We start from the raw sequence: 27211 nt of genomic DNA, 5'->3' as shown, positions 1-27211 counted from the left end.
GAAATAAAATCACCAAGCTGGACCTCAATTCCACATGGTATGGTGTTTTGCATCTCTTAATTTCCTACAGCCACTCTAAAGAGTACAGTGAGCTTTTCAAATGAGCCAAAACCTAGCACAGTATTCTGACTTTGGTGAAACATGTATGTGCCTGGCAGTTCTCAAAATGTGACCCCCCCCAAGAGGCTTGTACATAACTTCTGACAAACAACCTTTCACTGCAGAGATGAGGAACTTCCAGTGTGCCGGCTGCACGCAGTTCATCAGGGTTAGCTGCTGGCAGGCCCTGAAATGGTTCGCTTGCCTGAGCTCTGCAAGCAGGGATCCCTGAAATTCCCAGTGTCCATGGCTTGCTGTTTCCAGCCAATAGGAGCTTCAGGAACAAATTTTCTGACAGCCTGCCAGTAGCTAATCCTGATGAACCACATGTGGTCCACAGGCCAGAGGTTCCCCACCTGTTTTTCTGAATCCGTAATACTCTTTAACATATTATTATTACGGAGGTTGTGGAATCTCCATCGTTGGAGGTTTTTAAAGAACTGGTTAGACAAACACCTCTCAGACATGGTCTAGATAAAAATTAGCCCTGCCATAACTGCAGGGAACAGTACTAGATGACCTCTTGTGGTTGCTTCCAATCCTTGGGTTCTATAATTCCATTTCTATTTCAGCAAATCCTGTCTTCTCCTTTTTTGACCTGGAAGATTTGGATGTTAGAGGAAGCTGTTGCAGAAAGCTTGGGGAGGAAAAAGAAGAGCAAAACAATGAGGCCATATCCCCATGCGCCAAAGAATTCTGCTCTGCAGAAGCTTCCAGGACCTAGCTTACAGAAATGGGTAGAAAGGGGTAGCTAGGGTTACCATATTTGACCCTTCAAAAAAAAAAAAAAGGACACTCCTGAGAAGGAGTGTACCTGTATCAGTCTCTACCAACTCACATTGTATTAATGTACTTTTTATACTGTTAACACATTAATACAATGTGAGTAAGTAGAGACTGATACAGATACACTTGCTCTCAGGTATGTCCTGTTTTTTATATGGTAACCTGAGTAGAAACAAATGAGGAAAGAAGCATGGCTAGAGACTATGGGTCCAATGACTATATCAGTTTGCAGTGGAAGACTACATTTACTACAGCAGCTGCTGCAGCCCTATCTGTTGCTGGTTTGTGGCCTGGAGAATGGAGAAGGATTATTTTGCTGCATAACCCTCCAGATTCCCTGAAGCATGCAGCTCGTCCATCGCTGAAGCATGCAGCTCGTCCACCGCTGAAGCATGCTGCTCGTCCATTTGACCTATATTCTGGTTCCAGGAACTAGAACCCTATCGATGTGTCAAATCTACAGTACCTGAGGAAAATATATAGTCTGAAAGTAGTCTGTAAAAAACAAATGTTTACTTTTTTGTCAGGTTTGGACATTACCTTGCTCACGGTCTGGCTGAAAGGACTCTCTCTGCCTGGCACAGCTTTAAAACATGGCTGAATGGCCTGTGATGCTTCACAGACATCTGAGCTATTCAATTGGGAGCACTGAATGACAGAAGCTAAGATTAGTGTTTTCCAGTGGTTATGACCCTGAGTGTGTTCACTGGCCGTCTTAACTGGTAACCACACTTCACAGGCATAGATATTGCATGTTTTAAAAAAAATATTTTCCTACTGTAGCCAGGAACATTGCATGACCGCCTCATGTCAAGTTCAAACAATGAACAAATACAGCAAAGGATTTATCTACAAAGGATTTTTGAGTATAAGGCGGCTGTGTTTACTCACACTCTCCAATCTCCATCTGAATACATAAAGCGGTGTCATGGGATATGCTGCAATACTGATAATGAGCTTTAAATCCATTCACCCTGAGAAGTTTCTACTGATCGTTTGCCTCTCAAATGGATTTAAAATTGTATTGTCACCGCATTGCTTTCTGCACTGATTGCTTTTGTATTGTAGTTCCATGCCTCAATAGACAGTTTCATTGTATATATCAGCCACATTGTTCACAGGAGTCTATCTGTAACGACTTGTAATCTGAAACCCCTCTTTTTAATAATAAAACTCAACATTTTCTTCTAAAACGATTTTTAACATGGGGATGCTTCCCAGCAGCATTACACGTTAGGAGACAATCAGCTTAGTCTTATGAAAGACTATTGAAGAAACTATTTCAGAAGGTAAATAGGTGTTGTAGTTATAGGTGCAAATATATCCAAGTGTTACACTATATTCACGTTAACAGAGATACAGCTGGGTGGGGGCACAAAAGGGGCAGCTGCTCCAGGGCCTAGTGATTTAAAAGGGCCCAGGGCTCTCTTGGCTGCTGCCACAGCTAACTTGGCTGTAGTAGTCCCTGGGGACCTGGGCCCTCTAATTGCCATCAGAACCCTGCACGGTGCAGGCCAGGCAGTGATGAAGAACTGGCTGTGGGAGGCGAGCCCCCAGCTCCACCCCTTCTTCTCAAGACTCCATCTCTTTTGGGGTCCCACAGCAGCTCCCCACTTGGCCTAAGGTCCCAACAATTCTGTTGGCAGCCGTGAATATAAGTCTCAAGTATCCTGTGTTTAGCTTTCTGTTATTTTAAGATCACAATGTGCTTATCCCAAATTGTGAGACAAAAATATACTTAAATATATGTGGAATTGTGAACATATAAGGAGTCCCATTGGCTTCAATAGGGCTATTAACGGGCTTAAAATTAAGCATGTGTTTAAGTTCTTTGCTGAAATGAGGCTTCAAAGATCAGTTTTGAATCCCTGCACCCCAAACTGACATAACTGAGCCAATCTGTTTAAAATTGTATATATATATATATTCCTCTGCTAAAGGAAGGCTTTGGGGGGAAATTTGGCTGTGGAGCTCAAATTTTTTTGAGGGGAGGGAAAATCCACACAGGCATTTTATTCCTTGAAAATTATCTTATATTTTTCCAAAATGCTCAGGCTAAAAACTCCATATTTGTTTTATTTAGCTGGCTCCAGTCGTAACTGACGCACTGGATAACTTTTAGACAGAGCAGAGCAGTGTCCAAGCTTCAGAGTTCTGTCAACAGATCTTTCCCAACAGAACCTGGCTGGGTCTACACGAGCCCCTTCCTTTTGAAGGGGGCATGTTAATGAGCAGGTTTGAAATATGCTAATGAGGTGCAGCAATGAATATGCAGCACCTCCTTAGCATAATGGCAGCTACAGCAATTTGAAAGTGAGGCTTTTCGAATCGTGCGCTGCCCATGCAGATGGGACCTTCCAAAAGGATCCCCCCCCAGTTTTTGAAAGCCCTTCTTCCTATCTGGTGTTAGGAAGAAGGGGCTTCTGAAAACTGGAGGGGTCCTTTTGGAAGGTCCCGTCTCCACGGGCAGCGCGTGATTCGAAAAGCCGCACTTTCGAATCGCTGCGGCCGCCATTATGCTAATGAGGCGCTGCATATTCATTGCAGCACCTCATTAGCATATTTCAAACCCGCTCATTAACATGGATAGACACAGGGCCTCTGTCTACAGAACATGTCCACACCTAACACAAGCTCCCTCTGTCGACTTCTTCTGTTGACAGAGAGTGTCAACACACCTTCACTGCCCTGTCAACAGACTGGGCTCCAGCGACCCAGAAGTCAGGGTTGCATGGACGCAAGCCCTTCCTGGAGCAACAGCCCAGCCCACCCTTAAAGGGCCTCCCCCAGGCTACATTCCCTGTCCATGCCAAGGCTTGCATACCTCTTGGACAGATAGAAACCTAGTGCAGGGCTCCCAGGCTTACTGAGAGAGATTTTGGCCTTTACATTTAGCTATGCCACCAGAGCAGCACCTGGGCTTGCTCTGGCCTCACGCATGGCTGCTGCAGCATTTCATCCCTGCCATCCTTCTCCTCCTCCTCTGGAGGAGGGATAAGCCTGACCCCTCCCAAGAGGAGGAAGCCATCAGCTCTTCTGCCTTGCTACGATGGCACCCACACCCCCAAGTCATCATGCGTGTCTGGTGTTACACCACCAGCTCAGCCTGGTGGGACTGGCTGGTGACGGGTGAATGGGATGACCAGCGCTGGGTCCAGAATTTCTGATTGTGGAAGGACACCTTTCTGGATCTATGCACCTGGCTTGCCCCTGTCCTCTGCAGGGAGGACACCTACCTCCAGCTCACCATCCCCCTGGAGAAGAGGGTAGCCATTGCCCTCTGGAAGCTGGCTACCCCAACAGCTACTGATCTGTCGGGAACCAGTTCAGCACGGGGAGGTCCACCATTGGCACTGTCCTCATGCAGGTAAGGCACTCCTGGGCTGAAGGCCCTGGCCGGGGGGGCAAGGGGTCCTGGCCCAGGAGGACTCTTGGGGAGTAGAGGCAGAGGTGCCAGACGGTGAATTGTAAGGGGGGAAGCCCCATCCCAAGGGGTTTAGATTTATTAGGAACTGGGGACACTTTTGGGGTAGGGGGAGCCTATACAGGAATGATGGGCTCCACCTAAATCAAGGTGGATCCAGACTGCTGGCTTTAAACATTAAAAAGGTCGTAGAGCAGTTTTTAAACTAAGAGGTGGGGGAAAGCCGATTGGTGCGGGGGAGCACCTGGATCGGACGGAGACTTCTCTTACACGAGGCTCCATAGATAGGGATTCCCTAGAAGTTAGTCAGATAGGGAACGTGGGAAATAATATATGGGCAAGATCAGATGTGAAACAATCGCATATAAAAACATCCAACGCGTCTGTGAAAGGCGGACATATAAATAGTGGTAGTTTTTTAAAGTGCTTTTACACAAATGCTAGGAGTCTGTCTAATAAGATGGGTGAACTGGAGTACCTCATATCAAAGGAGGAAGTTGACATAACAGGCATCACAGAAACATGGTGGAATGAGGACAATCAGTGGGACACTATCATACCGGGATATAAATTATATCGGAAAGACCTAACAGGTCGTGCGGGTGGCGGAGTGGTACTATATGTGAAGGATAATATAGAATCAAATGAAGCAAAAATCTAAAGGAATCAAAATGTTCCATAGAATCATTATGGATAACAATTCATTCCTCTAATATGAATATGGCATTAGGAATATATTACCGACCACCTAACCAGGACAGCGATAGTGATGCTGAAATGTTAAGGGAGATTAGAGAGGCTGTCAAAATAAAAAACACAGTAATAATAGGAGATTTCAATTATCCCCATATTGATTGGGTACATGTCACCTCAGGACGGGATTCAGAGATTAAATTTCTTGATGCCTTAAATGACTGCTTCTTGGAGCAGCTAGTACAGGAACCCACAAGGGGAGAGTCAATTCTCGATCTAGTCCTCACTGGAACGCAGGATCTGGTCCAAGAGGTAACTGTTACTGGACCGCTTGGAAATAGTGACCACAATATAATAACTTTTAATATTCCTGTGTTGGGAAGAACACCGCAGCAGTCAAACACTCCGGCATTTAATTTCAAAAAGGGGAATTACACTAAAATGAGGAAGCTAGTAAAACAGAAACTAAAAGGTAGAGTAACTAAACTAAAATCCCTGGAAGCTGCATGGAAACTGTTTAAAGACACTGTACTAGAGGCCCAACTTAAATGTATACCCCAAATAAAAAAACACAGTAAGAGACCTAACAAAGAACCACCATGGCGAAACAGCCATGTTAAAAAGGCAGTGAGAGAGAAAAGGGCAGCTTTTAAAAAGTGGAAGTCAAATCCTAGTGAGGAAAATAGAAAGGAACACAAACACTCCCAAATTAAGTGTCATAGGCTACGTCTACACGTGCACACTACATCGAAATAGTCTATTTCAATGAATAACGTCTGCACGTCTTCCAGGGCTGGCAACATTGATGTTCAACTTCGACGTTGAGCAGCACCACATCGAAATAGGCGCAGCGAGGGAACGTCTACACGCCAAAGTAACACACATTGAAATAAGGGTGCCAGGAACAGCTGCAGACAGGGTCACAGGGCGGACTCAACAGCAAGCCGCTCCCTTAAAGGGCCCCTCCCAGACACAGTTGCACTAAACAACACAAGATCCACAGAGCCGACAACTGGTTGCAGACCCTGTGCATGCAGCATGGATCCCCAGCTGCAGCAGCAGCAGCCAGAAGCCCTGGGCTAAGGGCTGCTGCCCACGGTGACCATAGAGCCCCGCAGGGGCTGGAGAAAGAGCGTCTCTCAACCCCTCAGCTGATGGCCGCCATGGCGGACCCTGCTATTTCGATGTTGCGGGACGCGGATCGTCTACATGTGCCCTACTTCAACGTTCAACTTCAAAGTAGGGCGCTATTCCCATCCCCTCATGGGGTTAGCGACTTCGCCGTCTCGCCGCCTAACGTCGATTTCAACTTCGAAATAGCGCCCAACATGTGTAGCCGTAATGGGCGCTATTTCGAAGTTGGCGCCGCTACTTCAAAGTAGCATGCATGTGTAGACACGGCTATAATGTAGTAAGAAAAGCCAAAAAAGATTTTGAGGAACAGCTAGCCAAAAATTCAAAAAATGATAGTAAAATGTTTTTTAAATACATTAGAAGCAGGAAGCCCGCTAAAAAAGCAGTGGGGCCCTTGGACGATAAAGATATAAAAGGAGCGATCAAGGAAGACAGTGCCATTGCGGAGCGATTAAATGATTTCTTTGCTTCAGTCTTCACGGCTGAGGATGTTACAGAGGTTCCTAAATCTCAGCCAACCTTTTCAGGTGACAAATCTGAGGAACTCTCCCAGATTGAAGTGACATTAGAGGAGGTTCTGGAGTTAATTGATAAGCTGAATAGTGACAAGTCTCCAGGACCAGACGGTATTCACCCAAGGGTTCTGAAGGAACTCAAATGTGAAATTGCGGAGTTATTAACAGTGATTTGTAACCTATCCTTTAAATCCGCTTCAGTACCCAATGACTGGAGGACGGCCAATGTAACACCAATATTTAAAAAAGGCTCTAGAGGAGACCCTGGCAATTATAGACTGATAAGTCTATCATCAGTACCAGGCAAATTAGTAGAAACAATAGTAAAGAATAAAATTGCAAGGCACGTAGAAGAGCACGAATTGTTGGGCAAAAGTCAGCATGGTTTCTGCAGAGTGAAGTCGTGTCTAACTAATCTATTAGAATTCTTTGAAGGGGTTAATAAACATGCGGACAAGGGGCACCCAGTGGACATAATATACCTAGATTTCCAGAAAGCCTTTGACACGGTCCCACAGCAAAGGCTTTTATGTAAATTAGGCGGTCATGGGATAGGAGGAAAGATCCTTTCATGGATCGGGAATTGGTTAAAAGACAGAAAACAAAGGGTTGGAATAAATGGTAAATTTTCACAATGGGGAGGTAACTAGTGGTGTTCCCCAGGGGTCAGTCCTGGGACCGATCCTGTTCAACTTGTTCATCAATGATCTAGAAAATGAGGTAAGCAGTGAGGTGGCAAAGTTTGCAGATGACACCAAGTTCTTCAGGACAGTCAAAACCAAAAGGGATTGTGAAGAACTACAAAAAGATCTCAGCAAACTGAGTGATTGGGCAGCAAAATGGCAAATGAAATTTAATGTGGGTAAGTATAAGGTAATGCACATTGGAAAAAATAACCCAAATTACACGTACAACATGATGGGGTCAAATTTAGCTACGACAGATCAGGAAAGGGATCTTGGAGTTATAGTGGATAGTTCTCTGAAGACATCCACGCAGTGTGCAGCTGCAGTTAGTAAAGCAAATAGGATGTTAGGAATTATTAAAAAAGGGATCGATAATAAGACAAAAGATATCATACTTCCCCTATATACAACTATGGTACACCCACATCTTGAGTACTGCGTGCAGATGTGGTCTCCTCACCTCAAAAAAGATATATTGGCATTAGAAAAGGTTCAGAAAAGGGTGACTAAGATGATTAGGGGTTTGGAACGGGTGCTATATGGGGAGAGGCTAGAGAGACTGGGGCTTTTCAGTCTGGAAAAGAGGTGATTGAGGGGCGATATGATAGAGGTATATAAAATCATGAATGGTGTGGAGAAAGTGAATATAGAAAAATTATTTACCTTTTCCCATAATACAAGAACTAGGGGACACCAAATGAAATTGATGGGTAGTAGGTTCAAAACTAATAAAAGGAAATTTTTCTTCACACAGCGCACAGTCAACCTGTGGAACTCCTTGCCGGAGGAGGCTGTGAAGGCCAGGACTCTATTAGGGTTTAAAAAAGAGCTCGATAAATTTTTGCAGGTTAGGTCCATAAATGGCTATTAGCCAGGGGTAAAGTGTGGTGCCCTAGCCTTCAGTACAAGGGCAGGAGATGGATGGCAGGAGATAAATCACTTGATCATTGTCTTCTGTTCTCCTTCTTTGGGGCACCTGGCATTGGCCACTGTCGGCAGATGGGATACTGGGCTGGATGGACCTTTGGTCTGACCCAGTATGGCCATTCTTATGTTCTTATCATGCCATCCCACTCACTCACAGCCCTGTTGCATGGCGGGTGACCTCCTGGGAGGGGGTCTGAAGGGCCAGGGTGGGCTGAAGAGAACAGGGAACTCCCAGGGGCCAAGGGACTGACCACTCCAGTCCCTCACCCATGTGCCCCACCTCTCCCCCATGCAGGTCATGAGGGCCATTAACTCCCTGCTGGTGCAGAGGCTCATCTGCCTGGACAGTATTGACACTGCAGTGGCTGGACTGGAGGCCCTGGGGCTCCCCAACTGCTTTGGGGTTATTGACAGGACCAACATTCCCAACCATGCCCCGGACCACAGTGTGGCATGGTTCATCAGTAGGAAGGGGTACCACTCAATCGTGCTGCAGGCTGTGGTGGACCACAGTGGTCACTTCACTGATGTGTATGTTGAGTGGGCTGACCAGGCACATGACACAGGCCACCTTTGTCACCTTTTGGGATCTGGCCCTCAGGGACATGGGCATGTCTCAGTGCCTTGTGGGGGACGCCACTTACCTCCAATGCCACGGCTCATGTGACGCTATGCCAGACACCTGGACCCCACCCAGGAACTCTTTAGCTCATGCCTGAAGAGGGCCCGTTTGCTCATAGAGTATGTCTTTGGCCATTTGAAGGCCCAATTCTGGCACTTATTCATCCACCTGCACGTGGGGGAGGGCAATGTACTCCAACTTAGGGGGGCCTGCTATGCCCTTCACAACCTTCTGGAGGGGAAGAGGGAGGCCTTGTTCCCACCAGGGGCCCACTAGCTGGCTGAGCCTTTGAGGAGCCTGGCCCAGCCCCCATTTGCCAGGACCACCAAGATGGGCTGCGCATCCGGGAGGTCCTGCAGAAGCAATTTTCCCAGGGACCTCAATAACCCTTCCCCCACGAGGGCACCTCCTGTGGGTCTTTCAGGTCCATGTCCCCACCCTGGCTCCTCCTTTTGCCCAACCAGCCCTCCACAGCCCTTCCCCAATAACTAGAAACACAGGGGTTGTGGACAAATAAACCTTGACTTTTAACAGAGGAACACGTGTGCAACAAAGGAAGAAAGAAAGAAAGAAACAAGCGAACCAACAACTATTTACAAAGTGCAGGGGGATGAGCTATTTACAGTGAGGTTGGAGCTTGGAATGGTGGCGGCAGGCCTCACTCTAGTCAGGGTATGGTGGGCTGCGACCCCACAGAACAGGACCCCTAGTGGCCCTGGCTGTGGAATCCCATTCCACTAGGGGTTCAAGGTTCCTGTTGGGGCTGGCTAGGGGCCAGTAGCATGGGGAGGTGTGGGTGGGGAGGGACCATGGCAGTGGGAGGCTCTGTTGTGGGGGCTGTGGGGGGCAAGGGTTTTGGATGTGGCTGGGGGAGTGGGGGGGCCTGGGGGGCAGTGGGTTGCTGATGACAGGATCCATTGGGTGAGGGCCAGAACAGCTGGGAGAGGCTTGTGGGGGCAGGGCAGCCCCACCACACCTGTAGGAAATGTTCAAACTGGAGGAGCAGTTAAAAGGCCGGGGAGAAGCTCATGTGGTGATAGTTCACAGGAGAACAGTGCTACCTGCATCTTCAGCAACCGAGAGCTAAGGGAATAGTGAAATTTATCCCTAAGACAACTGTCCAGCAGTCCCTACCTGAGTGAAGAGAGTTGCTACAGAGACAGCCTGGGAGGGAAGTATTCCCTTCTGCCTCTCATATATACTTCTCCCTTTGCTTTGTGTGAGCTACACTAGCGTGGGAAGACCTAGGACTGAGCAGTCCCAGGAGGGTGCGCCACGCCACAGGAGTTGCTACCCAAGAGAGGAGGAGAACTACATGGAGCTGCCAGAAGCCGTCTTCTAATGAGCAGTTGTAATGCTGACAGGCCTTGGTCACCTGCAGGTGGAATGAAACCTAGGACCTCTGGGGTTTAATATGTGAGCTTCTTCTGCATGAGCTAAAAGTCAACTAGCTATCAGCTGAGGTTGCAGAGCAGACTTATTATTCTCTCTCTGTAAAGTGGTCTCGCTGCCATTAGATGGGACAATACATTACACCCAGAAGCTGTGTGTTACATACTTCCCCTAGCTGTGAGGTTCTGTCCCAAGCTTCAGGGACATCCCAGTTGAGATCCTGGATGAGTCCCCACTTCTTGTGCTGAGAGATGGAATAGAACCAGGAAACCTTTGGAGTGAAGAATGTGAGCCTCTACTGTATCATCCAACTGCTCATTAACTGAGATTGTAGAACAGCAACAAGTCCTGTGGCGCCTTATAGACAAACAGATATTTGCTATAGACTAATCTTATAGACTAACAACTAAATATCTGTTCATCTATAAGGTGTCACAGGACTTCTCGTTTTTTTGAAGATACAGACTCACATGGCTGCCTCTCTGATACTAAGATCGTAGAGCAGACTCATCGCTCTCTCTCTGTAAGTGGTCTCAATGCCACTAGATGGGCCAGTACATCGCACCAAGGTTCCCTCATTTTTTTCCATCCATGGATGGAATAAATTTTGTTACATGCTCCAAAGCATATGGGGATGTGCACCACCAGTAGAAACACATGCTGCCAGTTGTGGGCACTGTTAAATAACTGGAGGGTACCTGAATCTCTCTTGGGTGGCCACCCAAGTGCTCAGCTTACAGGAAACACTGCACCACACCCAGAAGGCATATTGGTGCCATGAACACCCTTCCAGTTGCCTTAACCTAGATGATGACCTAGAAACAATTGCAGATGATAGGAAGTGGCCCTGGGAGAGCAGCCTTAAACATTCCCTGGCTGTCAGATTGCTCATAGCCCTCAAAGGGCCCTGATTCAAAGCCTGGTGGAGTGAGTGGGAGCAGATTCCCCTACCAACAATGCCCTGAGAACCTAGGTGATGCTATCATACCAAACAACCTCTGATCCAGGGCTGTCACAAGCCTTCTTCATTTGAGAATTTGATAGCATTTCACAAACATTAATTCTGTGTCTCAAACCAGCATCCTTTTGGTCAACAGCCAAACATGCTAACCCACTGCACCACAGGAACACCACAAGAGCCTCAAAGCCACTGCCTAGCAGAATGCTCACCTCACTGTCAGCACTGGTGCACGGTAGTCACCAGACTGCATGCTGGGTATAGCAAACTCAGGTGAGCAGAGTGGTGCAGCAGAAGTGGGCTGGGCCCAGAACCCAGTAGATGACATCCTGAAACTGTTCTATGCTGGCCATGGGCAGCATATGCTTTTGATTGGGGCTCAAACCCATAGTGGGCCAGGAGCCTCGCCCAGAGCTGGGCAACCTAGGCTGTGATGTAATGGATATAATTTTCTCCATTTTTGCAGCTGGGAAAGCAGAGGCAGAGGGGTTATGCAGCTGGCTGATGACTACCGAATGAGTCAGGGTCTCTGCCTGCAGGTTGAAATCCTTGGAAGTTTTGCCATTCATTTTAATGGGGCCAAATTTCACTCATAGGTTCTGTCTATGCAGGCACTGAGAGAGTGCTTCCAGACCAGGTAGACAGACATGGTAGTTGCGCTCAGCGAGTGCAACAGCACAGATGGCAGTGGCACCTTGGGGTAGCCACTCTAGTATGTACCCTCAGGGTTGGTACCAGGTGTGATTGCACTCAGGCAGTGAGCAAAATCAGCCGTGGAGGTGGGAGGGTAAGTGGGATCTGGCCTGCCAAGCATTCCTCTCTGGTCCCAGCAGCTGATTAGCAAACTGTGCATAGTTACAGCCAGCAGAATGTTTTCAGCTTCCCTGTCCCCGACCTTGTTCCATATGCAGCTGAGCTGCTTCTCGGAGTCTCCTGGTAGCTGTGCAGAGGGGAGGGGATGGATTGAAGAGGGCAGAGCTGAAGTCAGGGTGTTTCCCTGCCCCATTCCCCATCTCTGCAGAGCAGGAGTGGGGAGAGGGAGACACAGCGGAGCTGCCCCTGTCTGAAGGAGGGATGGCAAGAGACTCACTCAGGAGTGCAGAGCAAGAGAGCGGGGAAGATAGTAGAGCAGGACAGATTTCCTTAAAAGAAACAGAGGGGGGCTTCTCTTAGAAACTTACCCAGCAGCAGCCAGCACATACACTCTGTATTACTGTCACACATACCCAGTCCATGCCATGCACACAATCACTGCCACCCACTCAAACTGTGTCACAAAGTGTGTCTTTCACACACAAAGTGTTGCTTTTGTACTCACACGCTCTCTTTGTATCTCTCTGTAGCTCCCAGCCCCAGTCTTTCTGTCTAAGACCTCACCCCTTCTGCAGGGCCTGGACCTGGCCTGCAACCACTACCAACATTCATAGAGTGGCCACTCTGAGAAAATTATTGCCCACCCTTGAGTCAGCCTGTGCTGCTACCTCCATTGCTGCAGCCACATTTCTGTTTTTAGTATGCTAGCTCAAGCAGAGCTCCTGTGCGGCCATCTCCTTGTGCTGGGAAGTACCCTCCCAGCTGCTGTGGAGGTACCCTTAATCTGTCAGGACATGTTACATCCTGTACAAGTATTTGTTAAAGTGGAGCTGGTGTTTGTAAATGTGCATCATCAGAACCTTAACATGACATTGTAGATGTCAGCAGCCAAGAACATTGACAGTGAAGTGACATTAAAGAAAATCCACATTCATACACTGGAATGTGAATGTGCTGCAACAACCTTTAGTCTGAAATGTAATGCTCCTATTTTTATTTATGTCAGCTTCATGGTAACATGAATGCAATTTTTAAAATTAATTAGAGCATATTTCTCTGTAATTGACAACCATTCTGGTTTCTTTCTGAAATCACCATTTCTGGATTTTTGTTTAAATATTCTCCTGATCTTCTGCTGAAATGTTAAATATTAAAGCTCTTACTACCAAGTATACCTGCTGATGTCCAATTAACTGAAATTGTACACATTAGTCCTTTTTATTTACAAAGTGAGAGGTTTAAAAATTCTAGTAAAAAGGCTAGAAAATGAGAGAAAAGATCAATGAATCACTTATGAAAAAGGATTGCTTTTTCCAAATTATCCTAATGAAGTATTTATCATTTTTAATCCTTTACTTTCTCCTCTAAACTGAATTCAATCATCTGTTTAACTCATGCTTTAGAACTTGCATTTTAGCTTGATGGCAATAACAATCAAGTGTGATAAATTAAATTAATATCCACACAGATACAATTAGTTTAATAACATTGCCAGCGCCTTTCCTTTTCATCCAGTTTATCACAGTTCAATAATGTATTACAGTGCACCAAGACCTCATTTTTTTCCCTTCAGCCAGAAGAGCTAGATTAAGATTTTAAATACTGCTTGTTTTATTGCTCAAATTAAAATACCTTGCTTTTAAATAGAACCTTTAATCTCAAATGGAACCTGAAGTGCCTTATAGGATGAGGAATGATTTTTTTGCAGGCTTGAAATGAATGAACTGCTAGAGCAGAACACTCTGTTCATTAACAGTTCTCAACAACATTGCTAACGGTTTAGAACAGGAAGTGAAGAATATTGTGCCCCTAGAAACTGCAGATAAATTTAATGAGTATTGCCAGCACTCTGGAGCGTACATCATATACAAGATACAATTGTGCACACAATTATTCATGCATGTATGCATGCAGGCTAAAATCAATTGTGTTTGTATAGCCTGAGTAATTTGGGCTTTCAGCAGGTGAAGTAGGAATTGGTTAGGGAGGTGAAACAGAGCCTATGAATGGGGCTGCTATTCCTACGGGTTGAAAAAGCAAATGTGATCCCCGCACATCAGTTGTACAATGTATGGAGGCTAGAAGAGCCACATAAATGCAGATTTTATTATCCTTCTCTTAACCAGTCTCTACTGGATCCTTCTGTTTTCACCTATGGCATGAAGACCCTTCCTGTGATGCCTTGGGAATACACTGGTACTGCAGTGTGACTTCTCTGCCACTGTTCCCTGGAGCAGATGATCTTACTCTAGACTTCTGCACAGGGGGTAAATTCCACGCACGCAGAATAGGTTGCTTTAAGTGAATTAGCTTCTGGATGCAGCTGTAGTTTCAAGATGGTACCAGATGCCAAGCGTTTGTTTTTTCTGTCTAGTTTGCTGCTGAGCCAGTATCTTTCTGAGCAAAGTCACAACACTCTGAAAGTTGTGCTATAGTAGTTTCATTGCATCAGCACAACCTCATTGTCAGTTTGAACAAAGCTCACAATTGTCTATCAGTATGTTTATAGAAAAGACTACAGTATAGCTATGAATTATACATAACATCAGGTGGGGTAACTAATTATTTAACAAGGGCTATCAGACAGCTTCTTCCTTCCACTCATTTATGTTAATGGTGCTGAGCATACATGCAGCCATTTTCAGTTGAACCAATGTTCACTAATTGTCCAGCTAAAGACTGGGGCGTTGCTGTCTGTATAGGGCTACATGAATGAGGAACACTGTGGCTGGGTCTCTGGAGGCTGCATAGCCTCCTGGCCAAGTCGCTGAGGAGGCGGGCAGAAAGGAGGGGAAGACTGATCCCTTTTCTCCCTGTGCTCCTGGCCAAGGAACTCCAAGCTGCTCCCTGTCCAAGTCCTCAAGTTTGGGACTTGGCCTCAAGAGTCCAGATTTCCCTTAGTTGGGGTTTCTCATAACTTCTCCCCTTCTTTCCAGAACAGTGTGTCAGGGGCTTACTTACTCCCATGGCTGCCGAGCAGGTAGGATCTGGTTTGGGCCCTCACACCCCCAGATCAGGCTCCTTCCTTTTCTTCCCCCTCCAGATCTGGCATTAGTAGCTGGTAAAATGGGTGGGGCTAGCTTGGCCCAGAAGATTTCTTTAATCTCTGGGATGCTGGCAGGACTGATAAAGGGGCAGGGTGGCGGGGCAAAGGGAGCAGCTGCCCTGGAACCTGGCAATTTGAAGGCTCAGGGTCTGGCTGCCACTGCCACTACTGCAGCAGTGGTGGCAGTCAAAGCCCTGGGCCCTTTAAATTGTCACCGGAACGCCACTACAAACAAATGATGCTGCCCCAGCTCCACCTCTTTTTGAGGAGCCCCCACCCCTTCCAAGATGCAAAGCCAGGCCCCCACCATTTTGTTGAGGGACCCAGTCAGTCTCCTGGCTCACCTGAGTGCCATGTTCTCTGTTCTCTGCTTCTTTACACACCTTCCCTCTCATGACCCCTTTTGGCTTCACTCTTCCTGCAACTGTGCTGCACCCTCATGGAAGAAAAAGTCTGCATTTGCAGGGGTCTTCACAGCCTAGTGGTGGACCTGGAAGGAGAAGGGTTGGAGGGGAAAGTATTACCTCATGATTCTGGGGTTTGCATCCTTCATTGGATGCAGCCGGAGGACTTCAGCATGGTCAGTGACTAGGGTAAAATGTCTGCCCAGAAGGTAATAGAGGAATGAATGTATTGCCCATTTCAATGCTAACTTTTTTTCTCAATCACAGAATAGGCCTTTGCCCTAGGGAACAACTTCCTACTGGTGTACAAGATGGGGTTTTCATTATCTCCCACTATCTGGGAGAGAATGACTCCTGGGCCCACATAAGATGAATCTGTTTGTAGCAAGAACTCTTCTGAAGTCAGGGCTATATAAGCCAAGCTCCTGATAGAGTTGGGCCCTTAAGGTTTGCAAAGCCTGTTCACAGGCCCTTGTCCCCTGGATCCTTGTTGGGCTCTCTTTTTTTAGGAGCTCAGTGAGAAGGGCTGCAATGGAGGAGAATCCTGGTATGAAGCGGTGATAATAGCTAGCAAGCCCCCGAAACTGGTTTACTTTTTGAAGGTGAAGCAGCACATCACTGGAGGATTGGATCTTTCCAATAAGGAGTCAGATGGTGTCTTTTCCCAATATGTACCCTGTGCAGGTGGTCTTATTCCTTCTATGGGGACATTGGGCCAGATTCTTCTTGTTCTTACTATGGTGTATCCCCTTTTTCTGGAGAGCATCTCTCTTTAAAACCAGCTTCAAACATGTTGTGGTCCTTTTTTTTCTCCCGAGGTTTTTCCATTCCCTACTTCTTTTTGAGCTCATGGATCATTTATATTTAATGTACTGGCCATTAGCCTCAAGTGTTCAGCCAAGCAAGACTATTCAATTGATGATGGCTCTTGATAACCTTTTTTCCATTTTTCAGACACTGTCTGTTTTCTGGCATAAAAGGGAACATTTAATCCATACTGAAGGTTATAGTCAGAAATAGATTTCAATAAATCAGATGGAATTCATAGGTTTATGTAGACTTATATCCCAAACCATCACAACGTGGCATAAAGCAGTTGCATAACTTGCACAAAATCTTGTGGTGAGTTAGTGACAAAGCCAGAAATAAAATCTAGGCATCCTTACTCCCAGACCCCTGTACTAACCCACAGAGAACAGTCTCACTCTGAAAATCAAAGTATTGCTGCATGTCATAATTTGTGATATATTTCAAACCTTTCATTCATAAGAAAGGTAGCTGAGTAGAAGGGAGAAGATGCAACACTACTACATTGGACAGCTCCCATAAAGTGGCTTTGACCTAGGAGCAGTCACTGACCTTGCTGAAGCCTATGGGTGTGATTGTAGGTAGTCTGTTGTGTCCGAAGCTGACATATTGAGCTTGCACAGGCTCAAGGGAGAAGATGCAACACTACTACATTGGACAGCTCCCATAAAGTGTCTCTGATCTAGGAACAGTCACTGACCTTGCTGAAGCCTCTGGATGTGATAGTTACTTTTCATTCATACTAAAGGATAAGGAAGCAAATAAATGCCCTTTTGTTCGGTGATAGCCAGAACAATGAAAAATACTATCTTGGAAACTGATCAAACAAATGGCAGCGTCCAAAGACTAGACTGAATGCCAGCACAGGAGTTGAGGATGAGTCCGATATATTTCTGTCAGTCAATACCAATTAGAAGCAGACAGAAAGTAGGCAGAGAAAACCAGGAAAAAGGAGGAGAGCCAGAGAAATGCTTGTAACATAGGCCTGAGAAAAAGTCAAGAGAGAAAGTTTTTGGGCAGAATTCTGGCTGGAAAAGCAGGCTTGGAATGGTAAGCCTCTTGTTGTCTGTCTTGTTGCTGTGTTCAGAATCATAGGACTTTACACATCTTAACAAATAACTGGGGCCACATCAAAAACAAATACCCTCCCTCCCCCCAAAAAAACCCCAACAAAACCAACCCTCTTAAAAACTAAGAAAAAATCCCCTCAAAACCAAAAAGCCCTGACTCCAGCAGCAATTTGTCTTAATGGAAACCACCTGCATGACCACAAATACTGGGTGCTTCTTGGATCAAAAATGGTTACCAACATAATCCATCAGTGGAATTCTCTAACATGATAGTAAAGCCCATTGTTCAACTGAGTTTTGAATTATAATTACATTTTTGTTGCATTCCTTATTCAAGTTGCCTATACCTTATGAGGACAGAAACAATAATTGAGGACCTGATCCTAAGCCCATTGAAATCAACAGAAAGACTCCAATGGATTTCCATGGAATTTGAAACATGCCTATATGATCCATGTACTTAAAAAAGCCTCCAAATGACCATGAATGTCCAGAAAGAATCCACTCCAGAATGGCTGAAAACTGCAAGCATGCAGTTTAGTAAGGAAGCTGGTGTCAGTCACTTAAAAATAGAGTAGATTTCACTATCCGAATCCAGATGTGGTTTGGAGCTGTGGAGTAGCTGCTGCCCTTGCACATTCTGTCTAGTTTTCAATGGCTTGAACATAAGAGGCAGAAGATGATGTTTAAGGAAAAGACTACAAGTGCTTCCTTTTATCAAATGTTCTGTGCACCAAAATGGAACCACTCAAGAAATTTGATTTCATGACATTTTTTCAATAAACTGTCTGGGGACTGATTTTAGGAACAGTAAAGAGATTGAGGAAATGATCAATAAGCTGAATTCACTCTGATGGATCTATAATACATCCTCAAATACAGTCTAGTATAGCATGAGGCTTCTATTTTTAATGTTAATAGGGCAAATAATTTTTCCAGAAGAATGTTTGGGCCAAATTCTACCCCCATTTGCACCCATATAAATCCACTGATTCATTCAGTCTTGTGAATCACATTGCTCAACAGGTTTATATGGAGAATGATTTTGATCCTAAGATGCTAGAGCTGGGGTCAGCAACCTTGCTGAGGCAGTGTCATAATTTGACCTTTATGTACTGTCTGAGTGCCAGTGATACTTTTTAAAGTCACTAACAGTCCTACTTATGACAGCCTCATTAATAAATAAATTAAGATGCAGAGCTTTGCTGTTTAGGTGGTGGTTGGTAGTATTAGCTGTTCTTTTGTTAATCCACAGGTGGCACAGCTTTGAGTAAGATCCCTGCTGTGTGATGAAGGAGGGGCGAGGCTGAGCTCCCACCTCAGACGCTGATGAAAATCATCTTGTGTGCCCCTTTTGGTATCTGTGCTGGGGATTGCTGACCCCTGAGCTAGAGAAAATGAATGAGCTCAGTAGAGCAGAATGTGGTTTAGAGATTAGAGAATTAATGAGGGAGCCTGAGAGTAAAGATTTGATTGTGTGAGTCTGCAATGGAAGGAATGAGAGAGAACGAGCTGACTAAGGAATCCGTAAGGGAGGAGAAATTGGCTGATTAAGGAAAAAAGATGTATTGAGGTAGCAGGGGCTGGAGAGTGGTCTGGAAGTGCCAGTGGCTAGATAATGGGCTGATGGAGTGGAGAGGGATTGAAGACACTGAAGGCGATACAGACATCAGCTGGATCTTGGAGAAAGACAGAGGAAGATGACTGGAAAACAGATATTTGATTTATTGCTCTGGGGAGGCAAATGGTCTGTTTGGTGGGTAGGTAAAGAAGTTAAAAAAAGGAAGAGGATGGGTTTGGACAGGTATTATATTTGTGTGGAGGCTACGAATTTAAATTGCATTCTCCACTGCCTTGTGGATACTTCTTGGATACTTCTTGGCTGAACAAAGGTAGAGAAATCTCACCTCAACAGAAAAGGTGCTCACGCTGAAGAGATAGGCAGATAGCAACTCTATTTGTGTTGCTCTCTGGCAGAAGGCACAACATCTGTGCCTCTGAATGTCCAGACTTGTTCTGGCTTTTGGATTCTGGCTCAGCGGTCTAAAGAGAGATGACAGGGCTATGGCACTCTCTGCTTTTCCATAACTTTTTTTAGGCGTATACACTGAAGGCCATAGCAGGATGATCTCGAGTCTTCAAGGCTAAGTCTAGACTACTGCAGAAGATAGACCTCCTCAAGGTCGATATTCTGGGGTTTTGTTTCGTGCATGCGTGCAATGGTGCTTCCTGGGGTCAAAGTCAACCCTGGAACTTCTCACGAGCAGTGAGGATTAAGGAAGGTCAGTGGAAGAAATGCTCCTGTCAACCTTCTTGTGTGTGGACAAGCATTGGAGTGGATCACTGATGAGTGATTTTAGTTATGCAATTGGCATAGGTAAAATTGTGTACCGGCGGTCAACTTCAATGTCTAGTATAGACATCCCCACAAAAGAGGCATAAGGACCCTGGGAAGCTATCAAGAATTCCAAACAACCCTGTCTAGGGATGTCCTTGTGTGAAGGGGCCCCTTACAGAAGGTGGGCCAAACAAGTCTTGCCTCATTGTTTACATCCTGGCTCAACTGCTTTTATAAAGAGAATTGCTGGTTGGAATATTCAGACTTTGCCCCCTGGATATGACTTAAATATGAATTTGGATTTGAAGAAAACAGCCGTGTTGAGTAATGAATTTCTGTGTTTTGGAACTGATATTGCCGCTGTCTTGAAAACTTGGCTGTCAGGCACACACTTCGTAAGATAGAAGTACTGACTGGCACGGGAAACCTGAAGAAGTGGGGAGAGAGTATGCTGTAGGCTTTGCTATCAGAAGAGAACTTAAACCATCATGTGAAGCTCCAGCTGTAGTGTCCATACCTTTCATGATACTTTGAGTTAAGTATACAGAAGAGATTTGTTGACCTCATCATTGTTTATGCTCCAACTCTACCAGCTAGTGATAAGGAGAAAGATAGATTTTACCAACATCTGGAAGAGCTGATTAGCATGATTCCACAGAAAGAACCCATCCTAGTATTTGTAAACTTCAGTGCAAAAGTTGGGTCTAATGCTGATATCTGGCTTGGGATTCTGGGTAGGCATGATATTGGACACATGAACGACAATAGTTAGGGAGTTCTCAAGATCTGTGCCAACTAAACCTTATCAGTGACTAACATCTTTTCTGGTAACATTGGAAGAATAAGACAGATCAGTTGAAAGATCTGGATGGCAATATCATAATTGAGAAAGAGAAGCAACTGGAGAGGTGAATTGAACATTATGAAATTATATATTCAAGGCAGCATATAGTAGACCAATGTGCATTAAATAAACTAGCTGGTTTTGTAGTTGATGTGACTGGATGGCAAATCTACACTAGAGGAACTTGAATAATTCATCTCAAAGATTCCCAAAAACAAAGCTTCATGATCTGATGGAGTATCTGCTAAAATCTACAAATATGCAAAAATTGCTGCAAATATTGTATGAGGCATTGCTACTATGTTGGAAGGAAGAAACTGTCCCGCAAGATTTTAGGGATGTTTGTTTCATCCAACTCTATAAAAACAAAGGAGACAGAAATTATTGTAATAACTACATTATTATAACTCTTTTTAATATCATGGGGAAAATCTTTAGCCATATTGTTTTGTTTAGAATGCAAATTTTAACTGATAGAATCTATCTTGAGAGTCAACATGACTTCCACTTGGGATGATCCACTGTAGACAATTGCAGAAAAAGTGCAGAGAGAAGCATATTCAACTGTACATTTCTTTAACTAAAACTTTTGACATGGCTAGTTGATCAGGACTTTGCAGTGTTCCACTGAAGCTGAGCTGTTCTCCTATGTTGCTAAACTTCATGAAATCCTCACACCATGTCAGGCAACTGCAATGTACGAAAACCAAAAGTCTGACTCATTTAGCATCAACAACGGAGTGAAGCAGGGTTGGGTACTGGGTCATACATTGTTTAATTGTTTAATTTACTTCTCATTCCCACCTGAACTTGCGTTCTGTGATGTTTGAGAGGGTGTCTATCTTAGCCCTAGACACAATAGAGGTTTGTTTAACATTGCAGCAGCCATCAAAGAACCACTGGGGCTCTTTCACCATGTTCTGTAAAGAGTGACAGTGCAATGGAACTGATTACATTTATGTGATGAGGAGCACACATAATCACCGTATAAGCTGTGTCTATACTACAAAGTTTTGTCTACAGGAGAGGCCTTCTGCCAACAAAACTAGGGAGAGTCCACACTACAAATGCTTTCTGTCTAGAATCTGCCAACAGAACACAACCTTTTTCCCAGAAGAGTTACGTCTTGAAAGTTTGAGGCATTGCGTCTCTGCAGACAGATTCTGTAGACAGAAAAATAGTGTAGACATTCCACGACGGGATGGGGGGAACCTCTGTCGACATGGAGGGCTTCCAGTTCACCTGCCAGCCCTGTTTGCAGAGCTTCTGGTTGGCTGTTCTGTTCTGTTGACAGAAAGCTGGGCAGTCAGGCTGCTTTCTGTCGACAGAGGGTGTCGACAGGTGGAGCCCCTAATAAGTGTGGGCATGTTCAGTAGACAGAGGTTGTGTTGGAAAAACTGTCAACAGTGACTTCTGTAGACAGAACTTTGTAGGGTAGACCCTGCCATAGTGAGTGGCAATAATGACCTTATAGCATTTTTGTTTTTCGTGAGGGGAAAGCAAAGCTATGACTGACTGTCTGGAAGGGTGAATGCATGGAAACACACCATGGGGGACTCAAGCTAAGATAATCTTTTCCCCACAGACAACAGCTCACAGGAACTAATAGCAGTTTCCTTGGTGAGCACATTTACCAACACAAAAAAAACACAGAGTCCTCTATGCACAAGTAGCAATAAGGAAAAGAGACTAATGGATTGATGGATCTGGGATAGAATAGAACAGTAGAGAAAACCGTACATTTGTGTGTATGGTACCTTTAGATGAAGAACAATACAAAATTACAGGAGTGCTGATGGTGATTGAGAAGGGTCATGGGAGTCTCATGGTCCCATAATCAGATATCCTACCAGCACTAATGCTAGCTATTATCCCTGAAGGCCAAGCCGACAGGAGGAGCAGAATACATGCAAACGAAAGTAGGACACTGCCTCTGTTTCTTGAGGACAACCAGAATGGTGTTGACAGAAATAACTCCTGCTCATTCACACACTGACACTGAAAACATATAGTAGGATATCTAAGCTCAAGGTGTTGGCTCTGCCTGGGCAGCTGCACATACAAAGTCAAAGAGGTTCAGAGAGAGAGGGGTTATTAGCAGTTTGTCAGTCACAGGCACAATAGCCCTCTATTTGTCAGAGCCATACTGACTTAAGTCCAGATGTCTCTATTTGTGAGTTTCATTAATTAGCCATACTATTTGTGATTGCTATTTCTGATTTGAATCTCACAGCAGCCACTAGAGACAGCAGATACTGGCTCCTGCCATCTGACAGGGGGTTAACTGTTTATAACCTTGATTGATGATGTGTTTGTAGCCAGAAAACAACTCTCTTGCCAGCACGCTTGGATCCCATGTCTTTATTACAGAGGGGATTGGAAAACTTCAGTCTCCCCACACACTCTCCTATTACAATGGGAAGTTTCTGTGTCATTCTGAGCTGCCAAGCTGTCTTTTTCTGAGTCTGTGATGTTTGCGTCTGAGGACATCCTGCAGCTGGGACCATTCTGTTTCTTATCAGTGTTCAGAAGCTGCATATTTTCCTTCTGTTTCTGAGCAGCTCTAAGGGCCAAATTTTTTTAAGCAGAAATGTGTCCTAGTGTGTTTGTACCATTAAGGAATCCTATTTTCGTTTGGTAGCCCGTTTTAGATGGCGATTTTCTCAGCTCAATGGGGAATTGATACAGAGCCCAGTGTGAATGCACCTGCTAATTAAGGCTGCATGTCATGCATTCCTCACTATTCCTGCCACCCACCTTTACGTTTTTAACACCACCAATGGCAAAATCTCAGTGTTTACACATTCAGATCTCTGGATCTGGGATCTAAGGCTATGTCTATACTATATAACCTATGCTGGTGTATCTAAGTTGTCACAGCCTGCTAGTGCAGATGCAGTGTATGCTGCCAGAAGGAGATTTTCTGTTGGTGTTGGAATGCCATCTCTCCCAATGACATTAGCTAAGCAGACAGAAACACTCTTCCATTAGCATAGCTGTGTCTACACTGGGCACCAGCCATGTCACTGGCATGTGTGTTTGCACCTGACTGACGTAGCCAGCCCATGTGCTTCCCCTCCACTCCCTGACTGACGGAGCAATGCTGTCATAAGAAAAAAGCGTCGCCCAGGCCTCAACCAGCTCTGTGTCCATTGATCATGGTCACAGTGCACAGTGCCCAAAGAAGGTGATTAAGTATGTACAGACCTGGCACTTGTACAGGTACCCTTAGGGCACTAAGGCCTGCTGTACATCACTAGCTACATCTTCAGCCCTGTGAACACATTTCTCTCCCTGAGCAACATAATTAGGTCAGTCTAACCCCCTGTGTAAGTGCAGCTTGTTCGACAGAAAGATTTTTCTGTCAGCCTAATGACCTCCTTTCAGAGTGGAGGATTAACCATATTGGTAGAAAAAACCCTTCTGTCGCTCTAAAGCTATGTCTAGAGTACAGCGATTTGTTGACAGAAGTTTTTGTCGGAAGATATCTTCCACCAAAACTTCTGTCGACAGATCGCGGCCAAATTGCCAAGCGGATTGCAAGAGCAGTCTGCTCTGTCAACGGAGTCGCCAGACTGCCCAGCCACTCCCTCAACAAAATGGCCTACTGGAAGCACAGCAGAAAAGGCAGCCCGGTGCCCTGGAAGCCCTGTCTGTTGACAGAGGGGGGTCCCCTGGAATGTCCAGACTGGCTTTCTGTCAAAACATCTTTGTCGACAGAGGCATTATGCCTCATAGGGAGTGGATCAGGACTGTCAACAAAAGTGATGTGTTCTGTCAATTTACTGTCGACAGAAGGCCTTAGGAATCTGGATGCTCCCCGGGTTTTGTTGACAAAACACCAGTTTTGTCAACAAAACCCTGTAGTGTAGACACAGCCTAAGAAGAGCCTGCCCTACAATGCTACCACAGCATGGTGGCGTGAACAGCTGCAGCTATGTAGCTGTAGGTATGCTGCAGTGGTGGCAGTAGGACAGACATAGCCTAAGCTTCCGCAATGGCAAAACATGTCACTGGGAGTCGGTATTTTGGTGCGACTAGACCACTACACAGCCTGTACTATTAAACATTTAAGAACTGGTAACTGAAAAATAACACATTCAGCAACCCACTTTATGTTTACACTGGGTGAGCCTTATTCTTTGTCTCTTTTGACCAAAAATTAGACCTACAAGCTGGTTGGCAGTGTCCCTTTAAAAGAAGGGAGAAGTAATTTTTAATAGAGGAATATATGAAGCTGTATAAGAGAAATTTTCTTTTTATTTTTTTCAATAGCTTTTCATCCCCTCACCTGTTCCTCCCGGGCAGTGGAATCCTGCCATATGCTGAAACCCGTGTCCCCCATATTCATGTGCGGATGCAGATAGCCAAGTTGAGACCCATCTATGGACTTCTCTTTTGTTCCAGACCAGATGTTATATCTCTCCTTGGTAACAGTAAGCATGGTGGTAGCTTATTATACATCTCTCTCTGGAAATTATGCCAATACTACTTCAGAATCAGCTAAGAGCTGAGCTGAATCGATGAGACAGCTGGCACCCTCTCTAGGGACTGAACATTTTACCTTTCGGATTCATGCAGTCTCTGCTAGCTGAGATGTAGGATGCCACAAATGATTTTTTCTCAGAGACAGGTGAGAACAAAAGAGCTTTGTAAACCTAATTCAATAGAAGCTGGAGACACAGTGTTCTATTGATTACAAAAAGACACATACACAGTCCAGTTGCATTTTTCCTGTAATTGATTTTTGTGTGAGCTGGAGGTGGGAATTCTGTCAAACAAAAAAATTCCATGTCAGGACTTTATATACTTGTATGTGAGTAGGATTTCAGCATATGTCAGTGTGTGTATGATATTTACAGAACATATTAATAAGCTTTGTGATCATTTAGGTTTTCCACTGCAGATTCTATACCTGACCTTATAGAATATGCTTGATTATTCAGTTATTATAAGACACTGCATTTCTAAAACAGACCAAAAGGTTGTCATTGTAATCCCTGGTACTGCCTATGAGGATCCAAGCTGATAAATGTCATCCAGCCCAAAACAAAGCCAAGTATTATACTCACTTATTAATTGTACCACTTTCTCCATATCTGCCTGTATGTCTCTCTTTAGACTGTAAAGCCTTAGAGCAGGCATCGTCCCTTGCTGCTATTTGAAAATGTCCAGATCATCACAGGAGCTACTGGAAGCAAACTAATCATCACCATCATCTAAGCAGATGCTCCTCTAATACAATGGCTAAGTGTGTGATTTGTAATATTTCCTTCCTCAGGCTAGTCTGGAATCATGCTAGCGCCCACATCTAAGCAGGCCCTGCCTTTGTCAGACTTGTTAAAATTAGTACTCGTACCTAGCTTTAAGCATGTTCTCTTGGGGCCTGGGTACACTAAGCGGAAGTTTAACGCTGCCGCGGTCAATCTTCCAGGGTTTGATTTAGCGCACCTGGTAAGAACTCACTAAAGAGAACACTGAGGGTTCCCCCATCAACTGCATTACTCCTCACTGTCAAAAGACATAAGGAAAGTCAACTGGAGAATTTCTCCAGTCAACCTCCCACTGTGGGGCTGAGCTGGAAATTTGACTCATAGCTGGAGTTATGAATCTTAAGGTTGAATTTTGTAGCACACATCTGCCCTTAGTGTTCTTTCAAGTGGTTAACCTTTCTGGGGGTGAGCTGCTTCCATACTGCAGTGTGGTGTCTGCAAAAGCTACCAGAGACACAAACGAGAGCAGTTAGTACCAACAGAATTTAGGGAATGCACCCAGGCTTTAAGTATTAATCAAACTATTCTTACTGGTAAGATAACTGATAACACCATTATTGTTGGATGTTGGGTGTTGGGTGGCGGTTTCGGGATTAAAAGTCAACAGTGAAAGTGTCAGTCAGAAAGACAGCCAAGTGGCAGTAGCAGAGGAGGGACTAACATCCTATGTCTTCAAAGCTTTTGTGTGAAAAAATCCGAATTTGAATTATTACAGTGCTACTTAATGCCCTCAGCTCTAATTGCCAGGCATTGTATTAACACTGTACTTCTTCTAGCTGTGTTCTACAGTGTGGATTCTATTTTCTGTCCGGATACACTCTTTAATCTCTTACATATAGATTATCAGCTTTTGGGAACAGAGATTGTTTTTTGTGTGGTGGTTGTACAGTGCCTAACACAAGGTGGGTCCTATCCATGCCTGATGAGTCTGAGGTGCTACAGTAATACACATAATAGCAACAAAGCTTTTTATTTTTATTCAAACCAAAAACTGACTGGATGGAAAATGAAATGCCTGAAAATTATATTAATTAATTGTATGCAAAATGTAGGAGTTATTGGCAGTGTATCCTGGTAATTTGTACTTCTGTGGTGCTTGTCATCCCAATGCTCTTTACAAACACTATTCGATTAAGCTGCACAACACTTCTGTGAGGTAAGTAAAGTTTAGTGTCTAGGGCTTGCTTTACTCATTTACTGAAATGCAGACACCTCTGGGGTGTAATAAAATAGTTGTTTAGCAGTGCATAGCGACACTCCACACACATTTGAGGCCACAAGATAAAAAAAGATCATATCCAGTTAAAATGGAAGGGGACTATAAAAGTAATGATTGCAGGTGGGATCAAACCAAGATACAAGAAATAACACCCTTTTCAA

Source organism: Carettochelys insculpta, chromosome 2 (assembly GCF_033958435.1).
Source record: "Carettochelys insculpta isolate YL-2023 chromosome 2, ASM3395843v1, whole genome shotgun sequence".
Lineage (NCBI taxonomy): Eukaryota > Metazoa > Chordata > Testudines > Carettochelyidae > Carettochelys > Carettochelys insculpta.
This window is presented reverse-complemented; position numbering follows the sequence as displayed.